The sequence below is a fragment of the Capra hircus genome, chromosome 23 (assembly GCF_001704415.2).
Source record: "Capra hircus breed San Clemente chromosome 23, ASM170441v1, whole genome shotgun sequence".
NCBI classification, from domain to species: domain Eukaryota; kingdom Metazoa; phylum Chordata; class Mammalia; order Artiodactyla; family Bovidae; genus Capra; species Capra hircus.
In genome coordinates, this window is record NC_030830.1 from 39,021,397 (window position 1) to 39,035,565 (window position 14,169).

Here is a 14,169-nt window from a genome sequence, read left to right on the forward strand (position 1 = left end):
GATGTGGAGTTAGGAGATGTTAGGTTTCCATAGGTGATTATTAAGCTCCACAGTTGTGGGACTTCAGGTTCCTGTTTCCTCAAAAATGAGATTGAGCGAGCCACTCCCTAAGGCCCAGGAGCTGCTAGCTCAGTCCCCTTCATCCCAATCTTGGTTTGGCCATTTCACTCCAGGGGCCTGAGCCCCCTCCTGAAGTCCAGCTGCTCAGCAGACCTACCCGTTGGCAGGCGGCAGAGAACACAGACATCTTTTAAGAAAACACAGAAATCCTCTGCTGTCTCAGTCACCTGAGATCTCATGTTTGAAAGGTAGAAGACGGAGGGAAAGCCTAGTCTTAACAGTCCCTGAGTGTCCAGAGGCAAGTGCTACGTGCTATGGTTTCTCCAGATGGGATTTTTTCCCCCCAGTTCCAAATGGACAATACCAGTTCCCCTGGTATTGTTTCCCGGGGCTAACCTAGCTTGCTTACCTGACGCAAACAAGCCTGGCCAGCCCCTCTCCTTCCACGAATCAGGTCGGGTGGGCGGACAGGAGGGCAGAACTGTCAGAGAGAGGTCCCAGTGTGAAGTCCACTAGCTTGCTTGGGCATTAGTTTCCCCGGAGGTAAGGGATGGAGTGAGGGGGCGTCGTTCAGTTTCCTCCCTCTCTTCCCTACAGCGCCCACAAAGGGGCAAGGGCCAGACACGTGGGCTGGCGTGGGGGAGGCGGAGGTTACACCAAGGCGGAGGTGCAAATGGCCGGGGGCGGGGCCTTATTTGCATGGGCGGCGTTCGGCCGCCAATCGGGATAGGAGGAGCGACAGCCCGCGCGTCTTTTGGGGCGGACTGACAGCCCCGGGGCCCTATGGGAGGCGGGTCCTGCGGCCCGCGGGGGCGGGACTGCGCCGGGCGCTGCCCGGGGGGACTCTGGCCGCTTCGCGGGCGCTGCCAGTCTCCGGCGGCGGCGTCCGGCGCGCTGGCGGCCTGCTGGGCGGGCTGAGGGGCTGGCGGCGCGCGGCTGAGGCAGAGCGACAGAACGGGCGAGCCGCCACGGCGACAGGTACCGGCGCCATGGCCACGGGGGGGATGAGGCGGGGTGGCCGCCCGGCCCCGGGAGCCGCGTTCCCTCCTTCGCGGTCCTGCCGCCGCTGTGCGGCTTCCTCACGCGGCGCCCCAGCCCGGGAACCGCGCTGCGGGGCGGGCGGCGCCGAGACGCCTCGGAGCGGGCGCGCTGGAGGCGCCCAGGCTCCCCCGCGGGAATCCTCTGCGCCCCGCCGGGCGAGCGGGGCCGGGGCTCCCTTCGCCTCCGGGAGGCGCGGAGCCGGGCGGCCGCGGGAGCCGCTCCCCGCCCCTGCCGCGCTCTCCCTTGGGAAGACGAGGCCGGTCGCGCCCCGCTGGTCCTCACTCGGCTTTTTTTTTTTTTTGGTTTCCCGCCCTGGGTAACAGGTCCCTGCTCCGGCTCCCGTCTCGGCGGCCCCCGACTCGCCCGCGGCCCGGCGCCCGAGAGCCAGGCGGCCCGTGAGCCGCCGCCACCGCCGCGAGCGGGAGAGAAACTTCGGTCTCCCGGGCCCGGGCGGCGGGAGAAGTGGGCCGGCGGTGAGCCGTGCGCCGGGACGCATCGCGGCGGCGATGGAGCCTCGCTCACCTGGCGGGCCCGCCGAGGGGAGGGATAACGGAGCGTCCCGCCGCAGCCGCGGTCCCCGGCTTTCGGTCTGCGCTCCCGGGGCGGTGGGTGTGGATATGCGCGTTCGCCGTCTTTCACCTGCCGCCCCGGGAGGGGGACCAGTGACTGGGAACACGGCCTCCCCGCCCTCGACTGCCGGTAAGAGGGGACCGGGGCAGCGCCGTTCCAACAGGTGATTATCCCAAGTGCCAGGTGAGAGCCACTGAAAAGTTGTTTCAGGGTTCGGTAATTCAGTTCTCCGGGGGCTTTGTAACGCCTTCTCCCATAATGATTTTTTTTTTTTTTTAAGGTGTGCTGACCGCAGTATAGGAGTCAAAAACCAGTATTGCTTGGGGTGCGGGGTGGGTGGGGAAGGTGGGGAGTGTCGCCAGCGGGTAGATTGCCTTCTTTCCATTGACTTGGCCGGGAGGAACATCTTAGTTTAAAAAAAATCGGTTTCTGCAGTGGTGGTGAAAGCATGCATAGTAAGGTACAAGTTGTAAATGGAGAATGCAGAGCTCGAGATAGCCTTCGCTGTGGTTCAGGACAGAGTGTACAACGTTTGGCCGCCATTCAGTAAATTCTGCATGAAGCAGTTTGAGCTCGTGGTTTTGGATTTACTTTACAAGAGTGGAATACGGCTTAGCTTTGAATGGGAGCTTTCTTTGCCTCTCTGAGGGCACACAGGAGTGTTTATTTTCATTGTCTTCTCGTTTTGTTAGATTATAGACGAGGGAAAAGTTGAGGCATATTTTGGTTCAGTATTTTTAATAGTCTGTGGGAATTCTCCTTCACCCATTCCCCCCCTCCCCCCGCCCCGCATAAGAGTATTTATTTTAAAATTCGAGAGTAGAGTTGAACAACTTTTTATTCTTGTGGAAGTTTTTATGTTATACTTTCACTTATTTTCTGTTTCTCTCTCTCTCCCGGCTGACCTCACTTAAAATCTACAGTTATGGCCCTGACCAATTTTAGAAAAAAAAGTTTAAAAATAATATATAATTATTCTAAAATATATTATGAAGGTTTAGATAACTCAGATTTTTCTTCTTATGTGTCTTTTTTTTAAATGTCTGTGCTGGATATGATTTGAATAAGAGATGTAAGGAACTTCTTAAGGACAGTTACACTTTTGATTTAATTATGTTACTTTATTAGTGCTTCATTGAGTGGTAATTTTAGTCACATGTTAATTAGTAACACCTTTGAAAGGTGCACTCTAACCAATAGGCTAGTTGTGACTGTTCGGGATTTTTTTTTTTTTTAATCAAAGATAGTTTTCATAAAAATTGTTTTGTTTTCTTGAAAACAACAGGCTTATCTGCTGTGAGTTCTTTGTCTTTCAAACATGAACATTTTAAAATATTGGATTAGGAACTAGTGAAGTCTTCAATTTTGTTTATTCTTGCATTGGAAAAAGAACATATTTCGGTTGTTTTGTTTCCTAAAGTCTTAGCTTAGAACAATCAGTCTAGAGAAGGAAGAACATTCTCTTTCTATAGTTGTAGAAGAAATTATTACTGTTGAAAGCTGAGTTGGCTTTTCGATGCTTAGCGAAGGTAGGTTGAACAGTGACTTGTTCAGAGTGAGTTTTATTCTGTATAAGTAGTTCTGAGGAATCTTATGAGACTAGGGTTATGGGTGATCTATATAATTGTTGTTTAAAGTGTATAGGGGTATATTAATCTAACTATTGTGTATAATTAGAAGTTTTATAGTTTTTATCTTGTGATGCTTAAATGTATCACGTACCATAAATTAAAGCTATATTTCATAGTTTAATTTACAAAAGCATGTTTTGGGAACTTTAACTGTAAAAGTGCCTTTTAATTAAAATACTGTTTTCAAATTCAATTTTTACATGTTTTAATTACTGATTTCTGTCCACTTTTAACTTGTGGTAGACCGTATCGTAAAATGGTCAACCACATTATAGCTTCAAAATTAAATATAAGTTGAATTCTTACATCTACATAATAAATGTTGGGAGTATTTTTAAGTCACTTACCCTCAGGTGTGGCTCCTTTTGAATTTGGGGGTGGGCAAATATTTTTGATTAAACAAAGCTACAGAAAAACAGGGACACATGTGAAACAAGCTACGTTTGAGGCTAAATCACACGATACTGTTAGATAGTAATACTTGTTTATTTAACAGTAAAATGCGTGCTGTATCTGGTACTCAGAATATTTTACGTAGGCCTTTAATATTTTTCACAATTCCTAACAAAGAATCTATATTGTACATATTTTGGCATACTGAGTTCTGTACTTATTTTATGCTGAACAATTAAATTATTTATACTTTTTATAATTCTGAAACTATTTGAACTTTCTAACCTAGCTGATCAGTAATCAGATTTTGTTTTTCATTATTTTACATTCTGAATTTTTTTAAAATGCATTTTTAACTTCTGACATTATGCCAGGAAAATTAAAAGTTTAAGGAAAATTAAATTTACAGTCATTCGAGACTAGATGGAAGTTGGTAGGTAAATCATATAACTATTGATTTAAAAACAGTAGCCACAAGTGGTTTTTTTTTTTTTTTTTTTTTTTTTGCAAAAAGATGCTTATTTATTGTGTAAAAGATAGTTCTGCCAAATGAAACAGGTTGAAGTAATTTATAGCAGGACCTTGTGGACGTAACTAAGTTCCTAAGGATATTTCAGTAGTATTTGAAACACTAAAATTCAAGCACTCAAATTATTTGTACCTCATTTTTGTCATGATGAGACTTGGCCTGCATTCAGCTGAAACTCAAACATGTAAGGCTATAATCCTTAAATGGGGCAAGTTGGTTTTACGCTTATTTTAGTGTTCTAGCCTTTTGGAAAACAGCTAGTTAATAAGAGTGAAGGACCACCAGAGGGAGTATGGGGTCTACACATTTGATTTAATCTATTTTCTACTCTTGGTCTGGAAGAGAAACATTTTAAAAAATAGGAATAAAATTTTAGCTCTCTAAAACAGGCAAGAAGATATTGAAAGTTGGGAATTGTAGCTCTTTGGAACTGCTGTCATTTTTGTAACAGTTAATCAAGTTTGTTTTTTTCTTTTTAGAAAAAGGTACAGTTACTAGAAAAATAAAAAATATGTATTTTCAGAGTGAAATAATGGGTTTTTAAGTAAACAGTTCCACATCTGTGAAAGTTATGGAACATCTGAATGCTAAGAATGTTTTTTAAGATTAAAAATACAGTCCATTTGAGTTGTATGGTCTTGAAATTGCTCATTTTTGGAAGGAGAAATAAAAGATGGAGAAAGATCAAAGACTAGAAGAGGGGTTTTTTCCCTTTTGTAGTTTGCAAACCTTTGCTAAAGCAGGCGATGGTAAATTTTTGGAACCATTTGTAATGTTCAGTTTGTAGTCTTGGCAGTTTATGTGTGATGTTAAATGAAGAACCACTCCTAGTCCCCTGAAAACGATCATCTGTTTATCAAAAACAGGGTTGGGGATTTCAAATTGATCTCATCAAAAATCAGATTTATGTGTATGTTTCTCAATGTTCCTGTCTCTGGAAATTAAAGATCCTTCTAGCTGCTGAAAATTACACACGGAATTTGAAGGTCAGAATGTCTCTGTCACAGACAGTGCTGCAGTAGGTTGTTTTTTGGAATGGAGGTCTTTTTATGAATAAGGATGGAATGGTCTTTACTCATGTTAAATATTAGCCAATGGAATTATTTCCATGTTTAACTTTTAAAAAAGCAAGACAATAAAATAAAATCTTGTAATCTTAACATATTTTGGATTTTACCCTCTAGCATAAAAAGATTACTTCATGATGGATGGTCACATTTAATGTTCTGAAATTCTAGTTTGGAAAGGCAATTTGTTGTGAGAAGATGGTATTTGATTGATGCAAAATAGAGTAACTTACATGGAGAGAAATTTGTTTCTCTTTTGAATTAAACTTAGGTTAAAATATAATATACTTATTAAGAAGAATTGAAATATCATCTAAACTTATTTTCATTGTGAACTTTGTAAGTTTGTTTAATATATCTTTGAGGTTATTCCTAGGTAGACCTCTCAGAGTCCATTTGTACACACACAAATACATACACACGGGTAGGTAGATAAATATCTATACTATATGTATTTTCATTATATATGTAACGGTATATGTTTATTACGTTGTACATATAAATCATCTATATGAATTCACAGGCTTATTTATATGTGAATTCTTTTTTTTTTCCAAGTGAAATCTTGCTTTATCAAGAGGAACAAAGTACATGTCCACACAGAAACTGATAAAAATGTTCATAGAATCTTTCTTCACAATAATAATAATCTAATGACCCATATAGTGACATAGAAGAATCTCAGAAATATTATTCAGAGCAAGAGAAACCAAACACAAGTATGTATTGTTAGATGCCATTTATAAAAAATATAAGATCAGACAAAACTTAGGTATGGGTAAAGGCTGTGGATAACTGGAAAGGGACAAAGGGGGACATTTTCTGTAAAGAAACTCTTCAGTTTTCAAAACATTAATTAATTTGACTTTGCTGGGTCTTTGTTGGCGGCATGTGGGATCTAGTTCCCGGACCAGGGATCACACCCTGGCCCCCTGCATTGGGAGAGTGGAGTCTTAGCCACTGGACCACCAGGGAAGTCCCAAAAGGGAACTTTTGAGGGTGATAGAAATATTCTGTAGCTTGGTTTGGGATTCAAGTGATGAAATTCACATATACGCTTTCAGGGTAATTTTTAATTTTCATATATTTTTAACTTACAGAACAGTTTCAAGACCAGTACACAGAACTTCCAGATTCATCAGTTGGTGGTGTATTCATTTGTTCAAATTTACCAAGCCGAATACTAAGATCCGTGCATTTTATGGTATGTAACTTTTACTTTCATAAGGAAAAAAGTTATAAATATTTGTGGAAGATGAGAATGACTTTGTTATCTGAAAAAAGTGAAATACCTCAACTTGAAATATGAAAGCAGTGCTTTAATAATAATGTAGAAAAAGAGAATTACTGACATGTCTTTAGTCTCTACATATATGTATCTGTGCTGTTTCTTTCTGAAGTCTCATGACAACATATTTCTGTTAGAAGAAACAGAATCCTGAAAATGATTCAAGGCACAGTTGCCAGCAAGGAAACTGGTTTATTTTGTTATGCTGTGTAAGTCACCTAGGGAATGAGGCTGCTACCTAGTGATAGCATCCTGGGAATTAAAGGTAGTGATAATTCCCATTAAGAGAATTGCACATCTTCAGTGTGCTAGGTTTTTCTCAAACATGTACAATCTTTACTGTCCTAGAATTCACCAAAGAAGAGGGAAACAAATTTGGTTGTCCTTTTTGGGTGGTATTTATAATAGGGAGGAAAGAGTGGTGCTTACAAACCATATAAACTAATCTTGATCATAGGTAAGTGGTAAATCTAAATGTGAATTTGGTGCTCTGTATTAGTTTTAGTGCTGCCATAGAGTGATTTGAGTTAAATCTATTTAAGTCATATCTTAAAATATGTCAGTTGTTAAGACATTGAACTTTTTTTTCTTAACTTACTATTTTATGTAAGCTTAAATATCTTCTTCACAATTTAGGATTGGGCATTATTTATGGATATTCACTTTTCATCCTTTTTTTTTTCTTTTTGCATCTCCATAAGAAATTTATTTGGTTATTTGCTAGAGTGGAAGATGATTTGAAGTAACAGGAGAACTAACCAATAGGCTTAACAAATTAATCATTGATGACTGGGGATAAACACTTAGGTTGCCTTTACTAACCAAAACTGTACATATATATTGTCTGTAAATTTTTTCCTTAACAAATGTAAGTTCTTTGACGAGAAAAAGGACAAACGTCGAACTCTGCCAACATGGGTAACAGGACTGACTTTCTTCATTTAGTGAACACGCTCATGTTCCTCATGTCCTTTGCTCCCTTTTACAGACACTAAATTTCCCTGGTCTGTCAAGCATGAATAAAACATTGGAAAAGTTTTAAGAATTTTGAGTTGTCAAGCCTTAACTGCAGATAGAACTTTAAAATACTTATAGGTAGCTTTTCTTTTAGACTTTTTATTATGAAAGTTTCAAACATACACAGAACCGGAGACACTAGTATAATGAACATCTATATACCTATTCTCCAGGTTTATTAATTATCAACAGTTCAGTTAATGTGCTTTTAAAACTGTTACATTCTCACAAATATCGTAAAGCAGTAGTATTGGTTTACCAGATTGTCTTTTTTTCCCCAAAATTTTGTTGTACATAGAGAAACCTGAAAAGCGGTGTGTTTTAGCTCAGACTTAGCTTTGCACAATCAGTGATTCTGAAACCATTCTTATTCTTAGTTCCTTTCTGTCAGTTCATAGCCTGGAAAAGAAAGATAAATTTTTTAGCTTTTTCTTTATAGTAAATTAGTCCAAGTACACTCTAGAATAAAGTACTGTTCATCTGAAAAGTTAGATTATCTTCAAAATGTAGTGTCTGAGCAATCCTGTTGTTTAAATGTTTTGCTATTATTTTTTCTTTCTCTAAAAACTATGTCATTGCTGTGCTTTTTTAGGCTCCAAATGTATATCTTCTTGAGGCCTTCCAAAACTGAGGCCCAAATTTTCACCTGTGTCTTTGAAACTAAGTATGTTTAAATACCATCTCTGTAGCAACAGCACACCAACACCCCCTCCGACCGCCCCCAGTCAAAACCCTTTCTTGACTTTCCTCTTTAGCTGTTTGTGACACTGTTACTCTTACTGGTCGTTTTTTTTTTCTTTTTCCTTACTCTTCCTTTACTTAAGCTCAATGAGTCACTAAATCACTTTGTTTCTAAATTTATGTTTTTTTATCCTTTTCATTTCCACTCTAATTGTCCTAATTTGCATAATATGTTAGCAGGAAGTTATCCTTAATCTATAATGAACTTGATATATATCAAAATTAAGATATATTTCTAAAGTAAAATAGGGCATTTTCTTCCCTTTCAGAGAAGGCTTCAGTCTAATAAGCAAACACATAATTTTTAAGGCCTAGGAAATCATTATATTTGAACCAAGGTGACGTAGATGATTTCCAAACCACTCAACCTGGTGAATGATGGCCGGCAAGGGTATAGGCGGCAGACCTTCTTAGACCACAGAAATGGCCCAAGTGAGCTCCTTCTAGCCCAGAGTATCTGCAGGTGCTTTGCAGTGGGGGAGATACTAAGTGTATGTAACATGTTTTCAGGACATCTTGTGCTTCTGTGGTAAAAATAAGGGATCTGTTGGTTTACCTGAAAACTCTTCTCCTATTCCTTGTGGCAAATTTCCTGTTCAAGATAGTTCTCATCAAAAAGCCATTATGCCAAAAGTGACTTGACACTCTTATCTTATTACTTTCCCTTCTCTTTACAGGCTCCTAGACTTGAGGTTTGTCAGAAAGATAGGAACCTGAGGTTAGTTGAGAGGATGTAAAATAAAAATAGGAAGGTAAGGGATGCCTGTTGTACTTCGCATGAGCAGTAGCCAGCCTCCAGTGGTCTTGGGCCTGAGTCCTTTCCAGATGGATTGTAGCTTATCAACTTGGCTTGCCTTTGGTCAGCTTATGGAGATCTTTCTGCTCTTCTGGGAATTGTTTGAATTTCCTCCTGGTGGAAATCAAGATGCAATTTTACATTACTGACTCGGGGATAAGAGAATAAAATTTGATACTGTTTTAGATAATCCAGTATATCTGATTATTTTCTTCTGTGGGAAGTAGGAATAATACAGGGATTCTGAGAAATTAATGGTTATTAAGAGTGGAAAATGGAGGAGAAAATTACACCATTTATAGGAAGGCTAGTATGGTGGGGCTAGACCTTTGATGAGGAGGAGTATTGCTACATAATCTTGGGCAAGTTACAGTTGTTAGGATTAGTGGGATCCTTCTCGATAGTACAGAAACTAGAGATAAGTCCTAGGGTATGGGGAGTTGAGAAGCCTGAAGGGAGAAGGAATGGGATGGAAGAGTTTCCAAGGATTATTTTGGTTTAAAATATAAGTTAAAGTCTTCCTGACGTTTTGGGGATGGCAGCTCTGCCTGTGGCATCAGAATGTGGTCTTGAGGCCCTCGTGGGCTATGAGAAGCTGTGCCTCTTAACCCTGAATGCTTGGTGTTCAGAATAGTGCTGCAGAGTAAGTGAGAGTTGAGTTGTTAGGACTGATTTTGTCTTCAGGGTGTTTTGTGGTTGGGTGGAGAGTAAGAGTCTGGTTAGACCTTAGGTAAGACCATCACTGCCACTTTGTGATATGGGACAAGGTACATGGCTTTTCTCTGAGCCTCAGTTTCCACATCTATAATATTGGGAGGTGCATGCAGTATTAATACCTACCTAAGGGTTGTGAGGTTTAAATGAGACAATACATACAAAGTACTTAGCCTAGAACCTGGCATATGTCTTCAGTAAATATTAAATACAATTATAGTTTCATTAATAAGCAGTTTTGTGTTTGGATAGTAAGTTCTGTTAGGTTCTAAGTAGTGTTACAGAATAAATAAGATCCTGTCCTTAGACAAGATAGAGCATGTACACGAAAGATAAGTAACAACCCAAGTCCTGTGGTAAGTGACAAATGAGTGGTGTACTTAAGAACTTGTGAGGCAGGAGTAATTGCTAAGCAGATGAGAATTTCAGGAAGGTGACAGAACTCCACCTGAGCTTTGTAGGACTAGTTAGCAGGTTAAGGGGATAGGCTCCTTGGAGCCAGACTGCCTGTGTTAGAATCCTGACTCTGCTGCTCTGTAATCTTCAGCAAGTTACTTGACCTCCTTCCTAGGGTTGTTGAGAGAATTGAGTTAATACATGCCAAGTGCTTAGAACAGTGCCTCAAAAGTGGTTAGAAGACCCAGCACAACCCCAAAAAATCAGAAACAAGCCATGTAGTTAGACCATGATAAATTGTTGCTATAAATTGAGAGAGGGAGAATGCATTTCAGGTAGAACATTGAATGATAACGAAGGGGAGGTATCGTAGGTTTGCTTGAAATGATGAAGCCAAATGGATTCAAGGGAATAACCTGTGGAAAATAGTGGGGGATTGTGTTGGGGCAGAATTATGAGTGATTAAGCCAGGGAGTGTGACATCATCTCCATATATTTTGGGGGAACTTGGGAAGATTTTGGGGGTTATTTGTAAAGCATTCTTGTGTGCTATGAATAACATTTCTAAGTCTGTGTCTCTTGCGTTTCTCACTGTCTTTCCTGATTTCAGTATAATTGAAACTGCTATTCATACTAATTTTGACAATGAAGTTCATGATCCTCTACTTTGAACCATTATGGCACTTTAATCTATTCATTTCTTTCTGTAAACGTGTATTTTGGCTAACGTTTCCCTATTTCTCTCCTTATTCTATTTGTTTACATAATGCTTATTCCTTTTCCTCAAAGTTTAGTGGATTTCTGCTGTTTTCCACTCTGCCCTCAAAAATCCCAGTAGAGATCCTAAATCACCAAAGTCACAAGGTAGAAAGGGATAGGGCAAAACGGTGAGGAAAGTGGGGAAATATTCTCTAGTCCAGCAGTCTTATTTTACAAATGAGGACACTGAGGTCCAGAGGAAGTTACATGAAGACCCACAACTAATAATTAGCAGCCTATACCTTTCAGAGCTAAACAAGGGCTGGTTTTTTTTTTAAACTGTTATCCTAGTATAATTCTTAACAATCTGGGTGGGAGTTAGAGTAGTATCACTAATAATATTTCTACTAACAACTATCAGACCCCAAGGTAAGAATAATTTTACTACTAGGAATAATGTGATAATAATTCACTCTATTCTTAATGAGAAGCCTGTGATTATACTTCTTAGATTAGCATTACTATTCTTAATGTTTAAAACCAAACTCCAAAGTGTGCTTTAGAAAGAAAAGGATTTATTTTATTTTTAAAGTTTTAAATTATAAATAGTATTATAAATAACATTCTCAAAAAAAGTGGACATTTTGTTCCTATCATGGTGGAACACAGGTTCTTTTATAGAGTGATTGATGGGCCCATAAGGTTAGCATGAAATGTTGGGAACTATTGTACTTTGACCTCACAGCCCCCAAACCTGTACTTCAGCTCGGACGGTTGTCTCTAAGCTTACATCATCTTCAGTCAGTCTCTTACATTTTACCGTATGCCACACGTCAAGGTGAGAAACTTACTTAAGCACTGTACTCTTCCAGATCGTTTTCCTACCTAGATGTGATCTGACAGACTATATTCTATAAAGCCCTAATCTTTATATAGTGTCTGGATACTCTAGTTGCTCAATAAATGCTTCCTTCACTTTTTACAGAGCACGTAATTTTTTCTCAGTAATGTCAGTTCCTAATCTCCAAATCACTGTCACACCACTTTTCTGCTCTTGCGGTGTCTTGTTTTAACTTCGGCAAGATGTTCCTCTTGTGTTTTGAAAACTTGTGTGATGTGCAAATACTTTTTTAGTCACTTTAAGCATAATTTTATCATAAAATTATTTCACAGCTGGTAATATTTTCATGTTCTGTATTCTTCCCCAAGATGAAAGAAAGAATAAGTGTCATGGGTTACATAAAGATGCCCCAGACTTCTCTGCTCATCCTGCCATATCCCTTAAAAAAAAAAAGTCTTCTAGCCAGATTCATTTTTACTGAAATACTTATTTTTCTTTATCATTTTCAAACATCGTGAAGCTGAAATGTATAGTACACAAAGAAGAACTGTCCGTGTCCTCAGTGCTTTGTATCAGATCCCTTAGTTGTATTGTCTATGCTTTAGTTTCTTTTTCCTGTCTTCATTTTTCTGAGGACTTTTTTCTCTTATGATCTGCAACTTGTTTTATATAGATGATTATTCTTTATAGCAAATTATAACTTCTATTTATGCTAATAGGAAAGATAAATACTTCAAAATTAAATTTTAGATTTTTTTGATAGCTATGTATGTGTGTAAGTTTCTCTTAGCCTCTTTCTTCAAATTATAGGAGTTTGTTTTCTGTTTTTAAATTTTTTTCTTGTAAACTGTTTTACTGTTTTAAAGAAATTTGTTAAATTATATTTTATGAGTGGTTTCTAGCCTTTGCTTCTATATACATATAAATATATATATAGAAGCAAAGACTTTTATATATATATTATAGAATATATTTTTTATATATATAATAGTACTATATAAATTATATTGTGTATAATTATAATATGTGCACTGTGTATAGTACTGTATTATGTATGTAATATACAGCAGAAATATTGTATATGTTAATATAATTTTGCTTTGGGTGTAAGCCTGCCAGTTCTCGTTTGATGAGAGAGAAAGGAAAAAATTGTTTTTTTTTAACCTTTATATAAATTATTTGGCTGTCTTGCTTACTCCATTTATTATTTTCCATTTTTTATTTGTGGCTTCTGTAAGTGGAGAGCTTTAATATTATGCATTCTTATAGACTGTAGTCTTTGTTACAAAATGAATTTATTTCTTTTTTCATTTTTAATATGACTTTAGATTTTCTGTTCAACTCATGGTATATTTTTGTTTAGTTTTTGGTTAAATTTGTCAGTTTGGGTTATAGTTCATCTTCATATTGTTTTTGTTCATTTTATTAATATCTCTAATAAACTATTTGGTATTACCATGTGCTGAATATTTTCGTGTTTGTGTGTCTATAGCTGCTAAACAAGTGTGACTGAGTTTTCCTCTTTAAGATTCCTAAGTAAATATTTTTATACCTGTTGTCTATTTTGCATCTGAAATGCTGATAACAGTAAACAAAATTTTAGTAGTTTATGTGAGTTAATTTTTTTATGACAGTTATCTAGCTTTGCCAGACCAATTTTGTTAGAAAATTGAAAACATTTAAAAATTAATAATTCTCCTAATCTAGTGTCCCTAATTTAGTAATTTGTTTTGATCCTTGTGTCATTTTATCAGTCTTTTATTTTGAGAACTCACCAATGACTTTTTAAAAAATGAATCATGAAATGTGTAAAACAACTTTAAAGGGGAAAGTAAAGATGCATTTTAGGACCTACATTTTTTGTGAATTGGATTAACAGATTATTCAGTGATATAAAGATATGTCTGTTAAATTAAGTTTCTTCTATATTCATTGAAAAGATTTGATATCTTATAATTAAAATTAAAAGGCAAGCACTATTAAAAATCAGAATTCAAGCATAAAATACTTGAGAAATAATGAGCAGGATGAGAGTGGAAAGAAATCTCTAAACCAGTAATCTGAGGCAAGATATTTTCTGTATTTAAACGTTGAATTTAGCTCTGAGCCTCCTGGCAAGCAAGAGTAAAAAGGGAACAGGATGGGTTTCATCATTATTGTCTAATAAAGAAAGCTTATTAGTTTTTAATGAGAGAGAAACTTTTTCTGAGTTCTAAGTTAAAAAAGAGGTTGTTATGTGAATTCTTCATAAGGAATATATTTATATTTCCATTTTTATACCTTAACTAATTACTGCTGTTGCTGTGTTAGCTGTCATATACCATTCATATGCACTGTAGTTATATTTGGTCATACTAAGTTTACATCCACTTTTGTCAAAAGTGGA

The 14,169-nt window shown here is 38.2% G+C and overlaps 1 protein-coding gene across 4 annotated transcripts in view; it reads left to right on the forward strand.

Annotated features, from left to right (window-relative positions):
- The window catches only part of FKBP5 (FK506 binding protein 5), a 120,037-nt gene continuing 106,773 nt past the window's right edge, over nucleotides 906-14,169 (forward strand). For all 4 annotated transcript variants that reach the window (XM_018038959.1, XM_018038956.1, XM_018038957.1 and 1 more), the window contains exons 1-2: nucleotides 906-1,038; nucleotides 6,392-6,495. The gene's annotated coding sequence lies outside the window, so the exon portion shown is untranslated. The remainder of the gene's footprint in view (nucleotides 1,039-6,391; nucleotides 6,496-14,169) is intronic.